This window comes from Schistocerca piceifrons, chromosome 5 (assembly GCF_021461385.2).
Source record: "Schistocerca piceifrons isolate TAMUIC-IGC-003096 chromosome 5, iqSchPice1.1, whole genome shotgun sequence".
NCBI classification, from domain to species: Eukaryota; Metazoa; Arthropoda; class Insecta; order Orthoptera; family Acrididae; genus Schistocerca; species Schistocerca piceifrons.
Window position 1 is genome coordinate 655,548,668 of NC_060142.1, and position 16,173 is coordinate 655,564,840.

The window sequence follows — 16,173 nt, forward strand, 5'->3', positions numbered from 1 at the left end:
ACATGCGGACGTGCATTGTCCTGTTGGAACAGCAAGTTCCCTTGCCGGTCTAGGAATGGTAGAACGATGGGTTCGATGACAGTTTGGATGTACCGTGCACTATTCAGTGTCCCCTCGACGATCACCAGTGGTGTACGGCCAGTGTAGGAGATCGCTCCCCACACCATAATGCCGGGTGTTGGCCCTGTGTGCCTCGGTCGTATGCAGTCCTGATTGTGGCGCTCACCTGCACGGCGCCAAACACGCATACGACCATCATTGGCTCCAAGGCAGAAGCGACTCTCATCGCTGAAGACGACACGTCTCCATTCGTCCCTCCATTCACGCCTGTCGCGACATCACTGGAGGCGGGCTGCACGATGTTGGAGCGTGAGCGGAAGACGGCCTAACGGTGTGCGGGACCGTAGCCCAGCTTCATGGAGACGGTTGCGAATGGTCCTCGCCGATACCCCAGGAGCAACAGTGTCCCTAATTTGCTGGGAAGTGGCGGTGCGGTCCCCTACGGCACTGCGCAGGATCCTACGGTCTTGGCGTGCATCCGTGCGTCGCTGCGCTCCGGTCCCAGGTCGACGGGCACGTGCACCTTCCGCAGACCACTGGCGACAACATCGATGTACTGTGGAGACCTCACGCCCCACGTGTTGAGCAATTCGGCGGTACGTCCACCCGGCCTCCCGCATGTCCACTATACGCCCTCGCTCAAAGTCCGTCAACTGCACATACGGTTCACGTCCACGCTGTCGCGGCATGCTACCAGTGTTAAAGACTGCGATGGAGCTCCGTATGCCACGGCAAACTGGCTGACACTGACGGCGGCGGTGCACAAATGCTGCGCAGCTAGCGCCATTCGACGGCCAACACCGCGGTTCCTGGTGTGTCCGCTGTGCCGTGCGTGTGATCATTGCTTGTACAGCCCTCTCGCAGTGTCCGGAGCAAGTATGGTGGGTCTGACACACCGGTGTCAATGTGTTCTTTTTTCCATTTCCAGGAGTGTATATATCTAGATTGAGTCTTTGCATACACAAATGGCAAAAACGTAACTATAACTCACGAAAAATAACGAAAAGTGAAATCGGCAAGTAAAATTCACCTAAATACGGCAGTTCTTGTTGCTGATTCCTAGATTTCTTATTTTTTGCAGTTTTGCAGTAGGCTTTTCGTTTTTCGTATCCGTCTATGTCCTCCTAAATCACTGCATAACTTCACACTCCGAAATCTTGCCACATTCGAGAAAAAAAAGACACCCATATGTTAGTGAGAACTAACATTTTAAATATGATCTATAACTACATCCACACTCCGCAACACATCTTACGACGTTTAGAGGAAGGTACCCCATAATACAGCTAGTCAGCCACTCGCCGCAGTGTAATCTTTGCACCAGGGATCTCACCCAATAAACCGAGCCACATTCGGAAAAAAGGCAGCTAAATATTTATGAGAAAGAAGATTATAAATACGATTACTAATTTGTAACTGTTGCACTCACAACCATCTAAGCTGAGCATTTAGGTTCCTACCTAACCTCGCCTTGGCAAATTGCGCCACATTCGGAAAGAAACAACCAAATATTGGTGAGAACTGAAATTATAAATATTAGGGCTGTTCGTTTCGCTCGCAACAATTTACGCATCGTTTAGCATAATCTATGCAGTTACAAAGACAGCCACAGACAATGTTTAATAACAGTCCACTTAAGTCCTTCGCATAACAAGCGGAGTTGTCAAGACGATAGAAACTTGCAGTCGAGTGATGAAAAATGCCAGCTTCCATCATTTGCTGATGTACTAATCATTTTGATTATACCATCTGAGCTACCGAAGCACGACTCACGCCCGGTCTCACAGCTTTACTTCTGCCAGTATCTCGTCTCCTACCTTCCAAACTTTACAGAAGCTCTCCTGCGAACCTTGCAGAACTAGCACTCCTGAAAGAAAGGATACTGCGGAGACATGGCTTAGCCACAGCCTGGGGGATGTTTCCAGAATGAGATTTTCACTCTGCAGCGGAGTGTGCGCTGATATGAAACTTCCTGGCAGATTAAAACTGTGTGCCCGACCGAGACTCGAGTTCGAGCAATTATCGAAAAATATGCTCTCACCGTTTAATATGTCACATGCCGAACTTAAATTCCGTCAGACTACGTTAAAGAAAGCGTTGGAGTCTTTCCGCGTCAGGTATCTCTCGGTTATTCGAAACCTCCAAGAAGAAGAAAGCTGTACAACGTATCAAAATCGCTTACTGACACACTGTTATAGACGGAATCCCTGTAACACATTCTATTGAAAACAGCTGTTGCATCATCACAACAGTAATTACGAACGAGAAGCAACCGTGAACAGTAGTCAGCTGTTGTTTTCTCCCATCTAATGTGGCGGCTTCGGCTTCTGACAAGGGAACCTCCCCATCGCACCTCTCTCAGATTTAGTTATAAGTTGGCACAGTGGATAGGCCTTGAAAAACTGAACACACATCAATCGAGAAAACAGGAAGAAGTTGTATGGAACTATGAAAAAATAAGCAAAATATACAAAAAGAGTAGTCCATGTGCAACATAGGCAACATCAAGGAAAGCGTAGGCAAAGTAGCACTGTGGTCTCGTGGTTAGCGTGAGCAGCTTCGGAGTCTGAGGTCCTTGGTTCAAGTCTTCCCTCGAATGAAAAATTTTATTTCTTTTATTTCCGCAAAGTAATGATCTGTCCGTTCGTTCATTGACGTCTCTGTTCACTGTAACAAGTTTAGTGTCTGTGTTTTGCGACCGCACCGCAAAACCGTGCGATTAGTAGACGAAAGGACGTGCCTCTCCAATGGGAACTGAAAACATTTGATCACAAGTTCATAGGTCAACCGATTCCTCCACAGAAAAACACGTCTGATATATTGTATACGACACTGGTGACGGCATATGTGTCAGATGACAGGAGTTTGTAGTCGACCCGCCCAATTTGTACACTTGGCGGATGGGTAAAAAGATTCTTCTACCTTGCCCGATTTAGGTTTTCTTGTGGATGTGATAATCACTCCCAAAACACTGACGAAAACATAATAGTTTGCCACATAAACTGAAAATAAAAAATTAAACTTTTCACTGGAGGGAAGACTTGAACCAAGGACCTCTCGTTCCGCAGCTACTCACACTAACCACGGGACCACGACGCTCCTGGGTTAATGGTATCCTTTATGTTGCTTATCTTGTACATGGACTACTCAGTTTATATATTTTGCTCATTTTTTCATAGTTCCACACAACTTCTTCCTGTTTTCTCGATTGCTGTGTGTTCAGTTTTTCAAGGCCTATCCACTGTGCCAACTTATAACTAAATCCGAGGGGGGTACGATGGGGATGTTCCCTTGTGAGCAACGTAGGGAATAGGCCTGTAGCGCCATCTCCTCTTATAATACTTCCCAAATCCTTCACTAATGAAGTCACACAGGACGTCACTGGTGAAATGTAATGGGGCAGAATCGGGCACTAGAACTGACCCGAACCTTCCATAATAGACGCCTAACACAAACGTTCCCACATATAAGAACAACCCCAATGTACATACTCATACTGTGGCCCTAAAGTTTCGATCTTACCGCATATTCTTACCACTCCCCACGATAGCAAAACTGTCACTGCACCGAGTTTATTATATCTAGAGGGTTGGATCCCCTCCTTCGAAAGCGTCAGATTGCAAAGCCCGCGCTACTCTCAGGGTGGAATCTCCGTCTTCGAAGATTGTGTTTGTCTGTCTGTCTGTCTGCCCGCCGCTTGCTGCTATCGTTCGTCCGTCCGCCTGCCTACTCGCTGTCCATCGCCGTCGTCGTAACCACTGCCGCCGCCGCCGCCGCCTGCTGTTCGTCCGTCTGTTCGCCGCCGACCATCGCCGACGCCGCCGCCTCCGCCTCCGCCGCCGTCGCCTGCTACACGTCCGTCTGTCCGTCGCCGTTCGTCTGCAATGAGTACTCCCACCTCCACCGTCATCTACACCGCTCCCTCCCCCTCTCCCACAGTCACTTCCTGGAGTGACGCCCCTGGCCTCCCTCCTTACACCTCCCCTTCCCTTCCCCCACTTACCCATCCCCCAATCTCCTCCCCTGCTGTATACCCACACCTCTACACCCTTCCTCCAGCCTATACACCCTCAACAGCTCCCACTACTACCCCCGCCCTCACGTACGCCTCTGTTGCCTCCTCTGCTGCCGCCCCTCGGGTTGTTGGCTTCCCCTCTCTCACCGACCCCGTCGCTTCGTCTTCTGCATCTCCCACACGCATCACGTCGCGCCGAACCACCATCGCCACCACTGAACCAGCTGCTTCTCCCGGTGCCTTCACTACGCCACAGGGATCTGCCACCCGCCACCTCCCTCTCTTCCCCGTCCCTCTCCCCTCCTCCCAGCCTGCAGTCTCCAAACCCCCAAAAGCGCGTCCTTACCGACTCTGCTCCCGCCACTTCCCACAAAAAATCAACACCACCTCCCCCTCCCCCTGCCGTCACCATGGACACCACCCCTCCTCCTGCCACCCATACCTTGGCCCCCACCCTCCACACCTTTGTCCTGTCAACTCCCGATCCTAAGTTCCTCGAAGCTCGTACCCTCACCAAGGAAATAGTAAAGTACTTACCTGGTGCTCCCATCTCCCAGCTCATTCCCCGCAGGGACTCAGTCCTTATCAAGTCCCCGTCCCCATCCTTTCACACAGACCTCCTGCAAAAACTCCCACAAGTTATGTTTGGCCCCCACGCCTCTCTGACACCCTTCCTTTCCGCTTCCACTCCTCGTCAGCCCCAGCCTCCCCGTCGCCCCCCCACCTACATCGCTGTGATCACCAAGCTCAGCCCGGTGATCACAGAGGATGAAGTGTTGGTAGAACTGAACTCCCACCCGGACTTGGAAATCCGCTCTGCCTGCCGTATCCACAATGCCTCTGGTCCCACCTTCCTCATGCGGGTATTCTCTGCGTCCACCCCATCCATAGACCATCTCCTCACCCAGGGTGCCCTGATATACCACCGTCGCCACCCTGTTGAATCCTCCAAATCCCCTCCCCAATCCTACTGTTGCCAGCGGTGCCTGATGTACAATGACCACCTGACTCCCAACTGCCAAAACCCCCCCAACCTGTCCCCATTGCAAGGCCTCACACTTTCTTAAGAACTGCCCCAAGCTCGCTGCTCCTCCTTCCTGTAACACCCGCAATGGCCCCCATCCCACATACTCCCACAAGTGTAAAGCTAAACCCCCTCCAGCCGCCCCTGAACTTACAGTCCCAGTTCGTCCCGTCGATCCCCCTGTCCATCCCAACAATTCCCTCTCTCCACCCTCCGAGGCCGAGGACATCATCCGGTTCATTACCGTTGTACTCCAAAACATTTACCCTTTTCAGTGCCCCCACACCTTCCAACAAATCTCCCTTGCTGCTCGCTCTGTTTTCCCACAACAAAGCCCACTTCACCTTCACCCGCCTCAACACCCTAGTTTAAGTCTCTTCCCTTCCCTCTCTTCCCCCCCCCCCTCCTTCCCGTCATGGCGCGGCACGAGTCTCGCATCCTCTTCCAGAACATTCGCTCTTTCCGCTCCAACAAATACCTCCCCATGCACACCCTCTCTCACCACCAGGTCGACACCTTCCTCTTGAACGAAACCTTTCTCCAGCCCCACCATTCTATCCGCACCTCTCCCTATATCCTCCACCGCACTGACACTCCTGGTCCTCGTGCACAGGGTGGAGTCACGATTGGCCACCTTAAGCATATCCCCGTCCGGCCACAACCTCTCCTCAATGACCCCACTGAACACCTTATCCTTAGTGTCTTCTTCCCCTCCCTCACCATTACCTGTGCTACCATCTATGTCCACTCCACTGCTCCTCTTCCTTATGACTTTATCTCACACATTGACCACACCTACTCCACCTATGTGATTGCTGCCCGCCTCAACATCCATAGCCGCACTCCTGCTGCCCTTCGGCGGTGGCATCAGTTCCGCTCCACAATGCCCTTCCCCAGCACACCCGACCCGAAAGTGACACCACCCCCGATGTTGTCATTGCCTCCGCCAACCTCCTTGGGCGTATCACTGTTGCTGTCCTTGACCCCACAGGTAGCGATCACCTCCCTGTCCTTCTCACCATAACGTCTGCTCACCGCCCCCATCTGGCTCCGCACCCTGCACCCCCTCCCAAGGTCGTCCATGACTATCGCTGTGCCAACTGGGATGCCTACCGGGATTCCATCTCCACCCAGGTCGAAAGCCACCCTCTTCCCTATCGCCATCCTGACGACATCATCCACACCTCGTCCTTCCTTCAGAAGGTAATTACTGACGCCATGGAGGCCCATGTTCCTACTAAAACCATCCAACCACACCGTCCCACTCTCCCTCCGCGTGCTGTCCTCCTCCTCCTCCGTGAATCCCGCCGCCTCTATCGCTCCTTCCTGCGCACTCGTGACAGGGATACACTCCAACGCCACCGGCAAATACAGCGACACATACTGAACCTTATTACAGCAACGAAACGCCGCGACTGGCGCCAGACCTGCACGCGACTCAACGCCACCCTCCCTATCAACTCCTCCAAGTACTGGTCCGCCTTCCATCGTCTTACTGGTTCCCTTTCCGCTCCCCACTACCCCTTTCTCCATATCGAACGCCCCCTTCCTGACAACCTCAGTAAGGCCAACCACTTCGCTTCCCACCTTTCCGAGGTCTTCTCCATCCCCGATGATCCCCACTTTGATTATTCTCTTTTCCCCACAGTCATGGAACGTGCCGATACCTCGGTCGCTCCACTTGCTCCTAGTCTCCAGTACTTGGGGCAGTTGCCCCCCTCCGACATAAACACTCCCATCACAGCACAAGACATTAAACTTATCCTCCGGTCCAAACACAACACGGCCCCTGGTCACGACTGTGTCACCTACCGTCACCTTCGCGAAAGCCCCTATTCCTTCCTGACTGTCCTCGTCCATCTCTATAATGTCATCCTCTCTACTGGCTTCTACCTTGACCTGTGGAAGACCTCCTGCATCCTCTTATTCCTCAAACCCAACAAACCCCCTTCTGCCGCCTCTTCCTATCGTCCCATCTGCCTCACCTCCATCTTCAGTAAGGTCTTTGAATCCATCCTCTCCCACCGTATCCATCAGCTCTTTGCTCAACACCACCTCCTCCCCCTTACCCAGTGTGGCTTCCAACCCTCCTTCTCTGCTGACGACCAACTCCTCAGCCTTGTTCACCTTGTGTCCCTCCAGCTCAACTCCCGTCGCTCCGCCATTTTTGTTTCCCTTGACCTCCAAAATGCCTATGACCATGTATGGCATCCCAGTCTCCTCTTTAAACTCCAAACCTACGCCCTGCCTATCAATTTTGTCCGTCTGGTCGCTTCCTTCCTCTCGCACCGTCCTTCCTATGTCACCCTCCACAACACCAACTCCCGTATCTTTTATCCCACGGCTGACGTCACCCAGGGTTCTGTCCTCTCCTTTATCTCTTGTATACAGCTGATATGCCCAAGCCACCCCCACCAGTCCACCTTCTCCAATATGCTGATGACACCGCCTTCCTGGCTCTCTATCCTACCCTTCAACGGTCTCAACGTACCCTTCAAACCCACCTTAACCAGTTCACCACTTGGTGTAACCAGTGCTTCGTTCGTTTCAACCCCTCCAAAACCCAGGCAATCATCATAGGCTGCACCACTCGCTCCTTTCGCCTCCATGATTTCTACCTCACCCTTTATGGTCGTCCTATCCAACTCACCCCCACCCTGAAATACCTTGGCCTCACCCTTGACCGACACCTCACCTGGACCCCTCATCTCCTGACCATCCAGCAGAGAGCCCATTCCCGCCTCCGCCTGCTGAAACTCCTGTCTGGCCAGACATGGGGATTGCATCCTTCTACCATCCTCCACACCTACAAATCCCTCATCCGTCCTATCCTCTGTTATGCCAGCGTCACCTGGATCTCCGCCCCCACCCACTTTTACAAGGCCCTCTAAATCCTTGAACACCATGCGCTCCACCTTGCCTTCCGTATCCGCCTTCCTTCCCCCACACGGCTCCTGTATGAACGGATCTCCTTCCCCCACCTCCTCCTGTTCCTCCAACATCTCTGCATCCTTTACATTGTTCGCAGGCTTGATTCCCCCCACGCTCTGGTTTCCTCCTTCCTCTCCACCCCCCGCCCGTTGCCGCGCCTCTATCGCTGTATCCCTCCCTCTCTCCACCTCCACACCCTCCATCTCCTTCATCAGGGCAATTTCCAACGCCTCCCCCTCCCGGATGACGAACTTCGCAGTGACATCTACCCTTCCTCCCAACTATAACCTGGCCTTGTTCACCCCCCCCCCCCCTCCCCAGGGCCCCCTTTTCCTCTTTCCTCCTTCTCCCAGAGCGGATTTTCCTTCGTCCCCCCCCCCTCCCCTGAGACCCAGCACCCCATACTTGCCTCTCTCCTTCCCACATCCCTCCCTACCTGGCCCTCTTCTGCGCGCCCCCCACTCACCTCCCCCATCTCTTCCCCTCTCTCCCTTCTTCAGGTCTCCCTCATCTCCTAGCGCCTGGCAGATCCTCTGTATTGATCATCATCAGTGTGCCACATCAGTGTTGTGTTTAGTGCTGTTTCTCGTGTGCGTCTAGAGGTGTGATTTTAATTGTGTACTGCCTTGAGGTTCGCCGTCAGTGTTACGTTATGTGCTATGCCATCCGTCGCTACCTTTATGCTCCTGTCGTACTGTGCCTTGCGTTCTTTTAACCGTCGCAGTGTGTGGCTTTTTGTGTGTGCTATTTTTAAACAGTTTTTTATCTCCATTTTACAGTCACCCCATTTTTTGTCTATTGCCTTCCATGATATTCCCCCTTTTATATATCTATGTTCACCTTATTCTCTCCTTTGCTGTTTTTAAATGTCTTCTATTGTTTTGTCCCATGTCTTTCGGCTGAAGAGCAGCGCCTATGCTGCTGCCAGCCCGCCCCGATGGGGAATTGAAATACAATAAAGAAAAAAAAAAAGAGTTTATAATATTACGAAGAGTGTTCCATCACAAGTAGGAAATAATTATCACTCTCCACTTCTTATTTTTACATTCATTAAAAAAAGATCAAACCTACATTGCAATTAATACACTGAAAATAACTCATCGCACAGTGACTCAGATCCTCCAAACTTGTAGAAGAAAAATGACGAGTTGCTGAACCGGCCTCCCCAAAGTAAAACCACACACATTCTTCTACAGCAATATAAAATGACTGATTCTCATATGAGGTGCTGTCTTTCAGTAAATTCATTCAGTATCACTGTTAATTACCATTTCTGTTACGTCAGTCTAGAACTGACACCGTATGATGATTGATGACAGCAAAATTTAACTCCATTCTCCTTCAAGTCCGACAAAGGCATCTGTGTACTCCACGCTGTACGGTCTATTGTTATGTGGCCATCATCGCTCACGCCCCCTCAGTCCAGGTCTTTTATCCGTTGTGTTGAAATAATGCTTGGTGGCTCGTCAACCTGTACACTATAAAATTTTGACGTCAATTAATAATCAGATTATCCCTTTGTCACTCACTTTCCACTTTAAGTCTACAAGTCAACAAAATGTTTTAGTAAATCATTTAAATGGCACGCTTGTAGATAACACTTTGCCGGAGAATAAAAAGCGAATCAACGGCGAATATATTCGGATTGTTCTATTTTGGGATGTGGTAGTAGAATGGATGACGTACTGCTGCCTTTAGCGTTCCGTGGAAAGGTACCTGATACACATAGACTTACTTACTGAATCTTACATGACTTGCCAGGAGAAGAAAGGGATGTACAAGGAGCAAAACTGACGTAAGCTAGTAACATGTTCTACATATAACAACGATACATAAACTTGCTATAATATTTTATCGAATTTTCTTTGTTTGCAAATGAAGTTCGTGGCAAAAATGTGTAGTTGTTTAGTAGTAGTCTGTCCGCAGCTCGTGGTCGTGAGGTAGCGTTCTCGCTTCCCACGGCCGGGTTCCCGGGTTCGATTCCCGGCGGGGTCAGGGTTTTTCTCTGCCTCGTGATGACTGGGTGTTGTGTGATGTCCTTAGGTCAGTTAGGTTTAAGTAGTTCTAAGTTCTAGGGGACTGATGACCATAGATGTTAAGTCCCATAGTGCTCAGAGCCATTTGAACCACTTTTGAAGTAGTAGTCTATTTCCCGCTGTGAAATGACTAACACATCTGCCGACAGAACTAAGGCACCTACGACTTGGCGCTACATCAAGTCAAACAAGTTCACGAGCTTAACTCCTCATACACACAAGTCTATGTGTGTGCTTGTGTGTCGACCGCTGTGGCCGAGCGGTTCTAGGCGCTTCGGTCTGGAACGGCTCGACCGCTACGGTCGCAGGTTCGAATCCTGCCTCGGGCATGGATGTGTGTGATGTCCTTAGGTAGCACACGTCATACAAAGAATTGAGAAGGCGCCCTCTATTGACAGTGTAATTTTACTATTATGCTTTCTTTAAGCAAGCATTGTGCACTGCGTGAATAAAATGGATTACATCAGTGTTCATTATTACGATGCCACGGAGTACAACATGCAGACAGAGTGGGAGACCTTCAACCAGGGGCGTTCCATAGCATTAGAACGCACAACACACCGCAGAAGAAGAAATGTGAGACAAAGTGACATAGATAATTTCGACTCCAGCAAGATACAGAAGCTGTGCCCAATGCAGACAAGATCGACTCGGCGCTTTTAAATAAAAATGCGATTATCTTGTTAATTAGAAATCTTCGCGGTAGTCATGGATTAATTAACTTTTTATACCTAGAATTCACAGTCATGAAGAACTTTATACAAGACATCATATTTACGCCAGGACCGTAACACAAAGACATATAAATGTGTCAGTTCATTTAAGGTTGACATTGCCTAATAGCCAAAACATCTTCACTTCATAATGGCCTAGGGCCAAAATTGCAGTCTTGAAATAAAGAAAGTGTTACAGTTACTGGCGTAAATATGTTGTCTTTTATAAATATGGATTAATTAATGGTGAAAGATTAGTAATTGGTTGTAGTGCCTCGAGAATTTCGACGCTAATTCAGCAGACCCTCGGCTTTCCACAGTCCCGAACACCCGATATTTTACGTAGGAGAGTGACAGACGTGAGAGTGTCTACCTTGCGCCGGTTTTGTGTGCTCAGGGCGGACATGTATCAAAATGGTTCAAATGGCTCTGAGCACTAAGGTAGGTCATCAGTTCCCTAGAACTTAGAACTACTTATACCTAACCAACCTAAGGACATCACACACATCCATGCCCGATGCTGGATTCGAACCTGCGACCGTAGTAGTTGCACGATTCCGGACTGAAGCGCCTAGAACCGCTCGGTCACACACACACACACACACACACACACACACACACACACATACATACATACATACATACATAACATACATATAAACCCACGAAGGTGACGGGGACCAGAAATCCTTTCTTTCATTGCTGTTGCACACATTGCATGATCTCTTACGGGAATTGGAAACTGCGAGTACAGGTCTGACGGATAAGTATCGCTAAGTCAGTAGTGAGCAACCAGCTGGGAATTTGGATAGGATGCGGAGCGTCCTCGGATGGCCTTGGTGGTAAAAGTTCGCGTTATGCGGGAAATACAGGTTCGAGACCCGGGACAGCACAGGTTTTCGCCTGCTATTATTGATTTATTTCAATGCCCAAGTTCGGCTAACGTCTTTAAAGCGTTTGACACTGTATCAGTTTTTGCCATTTCTTTCCTCGCAACTGACGGAGCGCACCGTTATCCTCATATGTTTGTAGGACAAAATCATCTATTTGTGGCATAAATAGTGCTCAATGATCACCTCGCTTTCACGTTTCGTAAAAAGACCAGTTTTTCATTTTTGCATATTAAGAACCAGTAGCCAGCCTTTACACCAGGCTGACATTACATCGAGGTCTAACTGGATAATACTACAGGTTTTACCTGATGATTGAGTGTATCATCTGTGCAAAGTCTTGAAAGCTGTTTATCGACCTACTAAGTAATTAATGTAGCTGGTTGTTACACGAGTAATTAAAGTGCAGCTACTCAGAGAATTCCGTTGTGGGTTGTAATTTTCATAGAACAGCAAAACTAGGTAGGTATCCGAAATCGTCCTTAGCGAGCCGATTTACATTGGAAAGCAATTAGTTACTATTTTGGGCACAAGGTACAAATCTGGCGCTGTGAATGTAAGACATACGTATAGAAATGTTTCGATATCAAGTAGATTATCATCGAGACCGGTGCAGAAAACGTCAACCAAGTGAGAAAGGCATAATGTTGATTTTCTTATTAACTGCTGGAGGCGCCAATGAGATGCTGTGCAGCGCCAGATTTGCAAAGGGTCCCAGATTTGAGACTGTTTTTTTTTTTTTTTTCTCAGTGTAAGTCGGTTCCACATTAAAGCATTGGCATATCTACCAAGTTTCGCTGCCATATAATTACAGACCATACTGAACGTCCGTCAGCAGCTGGACTTGAGTTGTAACCACTCGGTACAGCACGGCTAACAACGACCTTACTGCACTCCCTGGGACGTGCCAGGGGCAGGGCGTTTCACGTACCACAAATGTGATGTGTCCAGAAGTCAGTTGGGACGTATACCCGGGTGGCAAGCTCAGATCACTGCCTACGCCCCAGTCTGTTCCAAGGACTACGGGCTGTAGTGTACCTGTTTCAGTCGAAGCGGCCTTGGAAAAAATTCAGAGAACGTCACTGTGCCATTCAGAACTTCAGGCTGATGTTTAGCACTCGTTAGAGAGCTCTGGATGCATTCATAGTCTACCAAGAGACGGTATGTCACCGAATGGAGGTTTCATAACCTATTAACCGACATCAGTATGGAAGTAGTGCATCTGTCAGTTTCAATCTGTGCTCGATGCCGACTGTGGAAATTGTGATACCGAACCTTTCTCCTGATAATGCAGTGGTTGTATTGATTGGGGTTTCTGAACTTGCAAAACAATCGACGCTCATGCTGTGAAAATCGTGATCAGCTACATCAAGTGTCTCTGCGTGACGTGAAAACAAAAGTGTGGTGTGACGTTGGTGCAACACGACCGATATTTCTTCAATAAACCATAATTCTGACAGATACGTAACCAACATACTACACACAGTTTTTCAAGGACACTATTAGAAACTTCTACCACTATTTCAAGCAAGAAATTGATACGGCACCCAATTCCCAATATACCTATGGCAATATTTCAGATCCTTTTCATGGTAGGAACCACCATTTTATCGGAAACCACCTGCGCGGGATAGGTTTCCGCGAAATCAGGGGCGGTTTAATGCCCAAGTGACACCAGCTGCGCCGACCGGAGTGGCCGAGCGGTTCTAGGCGCTTCAGTCTGGGACCGCGTGACCACTACGGTAGCAGGTTCGAATCCTGCCTTGGGCATGGATGCGTGTGATGTCCTTAGGTTAGTTAGGTTTAAGTAGTTCTAAATTCTTGGAGAGTGATGTCCACAGCAGTTAAGTCCCATAGTGCTCAGAGCCATTTGAACCATTTGAACACTATCTGCCGCTTGGGGGCTCAACGCTGAGACGGCCGCCAGAGGCGTAACAACTTTCAGATTGCTGCACAGGCCGTGTCACAGTTCGTAGCGGCCGATTGGACAGCTAAGGCGACAGGGGCACCTGAGTACTAGATTCGCGTTCAGCACGTATCACAGTTAATGGCGACAACGGACACGTATGGTAGTGTAGGTCAGGAGAGGGGAGCAAGGGGAGTGAGGCTGCCAATAATATCTCGCTTGAGTCAAAAAATGTTCTGAAATGGGTCCTTGACGTAACATGAGACACATCACGTGCACCGTATGAGCAACATACTCTATTGCTTCAGCGCCTGTAGATGGTTCTCTGTCCAGGATAACGCGCCGAGTCTCGCTTGACACGAAGTTGTTCGTACAATTGCAGAACTGGTTACATATCACATCAATAGTGCAGTGATCGACAAAGGAAATGATACACACAGAAGACCTGATAGGATGTCAGTGTAATTTCCTACACTTACACACCGTCGTCGGTTATGTAAACGATTATACCAGAGTTGGAACTTAAATAGCGGCAACTATTTATTTACAGCACGTACAAAATAGATACGTATTTCAAAGTTTTGCTGACCAGAATTGTGTATAACACATTGCCATCGATGTGGAAGTCGTAGGATACTCTTAGCAGTGCCAGTTGTGTTGACAGGTCGAGCGGCGCGGCCTATTGTTCGATGAATTTGTAGAAGTTTTAAGCGAATGCCGTGACGTGTTTCCATCAGGTTAGAAATCGAGTTGAACTCACGAGGGCTTAGGAGAGTGCAGAAGGTGGTATGACACTTAGCACCTCATCAGTCAAACAAATCGGTAACAGCTTGCACTGTACGTGCTTGAGCATTGTCGTGCAAAATGATGGTCTGGCGCGGCCTATTGCCCGACGAATTTGTAGAAGTTTTAAGCGAATGCCGTGACGTGTTTCCATCAGGTTAGAAATCGAGTTGAACTCACGAGGGCTTAGAAGAGTGCAGAAGGTGGTATGACACTTAGCACCTCATCAGTCAAACAAATCGGTAACAGTTTGCACTGTACGTGCTTGAGCATTGTCCTGCAAAATGATGGTCAGGTCCGGCAGAAAGTGTCATCACTTCTAAGCTGGTCGTAGGTTGTATTCCAAAAATTAACTGCATAGAGGCAGAAGTGGTGACACTTTCTGCAGGACCTGACCATAATTTTGCACGACAATGCTCAAGCACGTACAGTGTAAGCTGTTACTGATTTGTTTGATTGATGGGGCTACTAAGTGCTATACCACCTACCGCACTCCCCTGACTCAAGCCCTCGTGAGTTCAACTCGATTTCTAAACTGAAGGAAACACTTCACGGCATTTGGTTCAGAACTTCTAAAAATTCGTCGGACAATAGACTGCGCCGCTCCAACTATCAACACAACTGGCACTGCTGAGAGTATCCTACGACTTCCACATCGCTGACAACGGGTTATACACGATGCTGGTGACTACTTTGATGCTCAGTAAAACTTTGAAACACGTATCTATTTTGTATTAGCTGTAAATAAATAGTTGCCACTATTAAAGTTCCAACCCTCGTAGCTACAGTTCTCTGCGACACGCATAAAGGTTACAAGAGCACGTCAGGACTGTTCGTGTTTAGTGTTGTTATCAGGCCTGGTAGGATAAAAAAGTGGCGTAAACAGACGTTGAGTGATAGCTGTGTGGGACATGTTGAAGCAGCGAACCCGTGTGAGACAGCGTCATCAGCACCTGACAGAGACTGGAAAGGTCGTCCTTTCTAGATTACATGTGACCAGCTGGTCGAATTGTGCAATATCCTGGTACGTGGAGCGTTCGAATGTTATAGGTGCACGATGTTGGACTGGAGAGAAACGTGGGGCAGGCACACTCGTCTTCAAGGTTATGGTAGACCACGTATGACCACCACAATGGAGGAACGCCGTGTTGTGCACCAAGAACTTCGACAGTCCTGACGCCTGCGCCTTTCATCCGAAAACAATTAATCGACTCCCTGCCACATTCTGTGTCATTCCGTACTATTTATCAGTGTCTAGCAGCAGCTGGTCTGGAGAATTAACGCCATACCCCATGGGTAAGCAGCAACAACACAAAAATTTAGTTTTGGAGTGACAGCGTGACAGAGAAACATGGACTACTGTTGAATGGCGGCCCACCTGTGATGAATCGCAGTTCTCCACTATCCTGGATGGCCGTCGTCTGCGAGGTACTTTTACGATTTGGGGAGAGGTCCCGTTCTTTGAATGCTTTGACAAGCAAAGCGATGTTATTGCTGACGTTATGGCATCGGGATCCGCCGAGTATGATTTCATGCCACGGCTAGTAGTGATTCAAGGGAGTCTTACAGCACATCCTTCATCCTCAAGTGATACCTCTCATGCGACGGTATCAAGGTGCCGTTTTTCGAATGCTAAATGCGCGCCCACACATGGGACTTATCTCTACGATGCTGAGGTACTCCAGTGGTCAGCAGCATCGCCCGATATGTCCTCAATATAACATGTGTGAGACCGGCTGGTACTTCAACTACATCCCTGTCCCAGTGTCCAGGATATCAAGGACCAATTACATCATTATTGGGCTAGCTTACCTC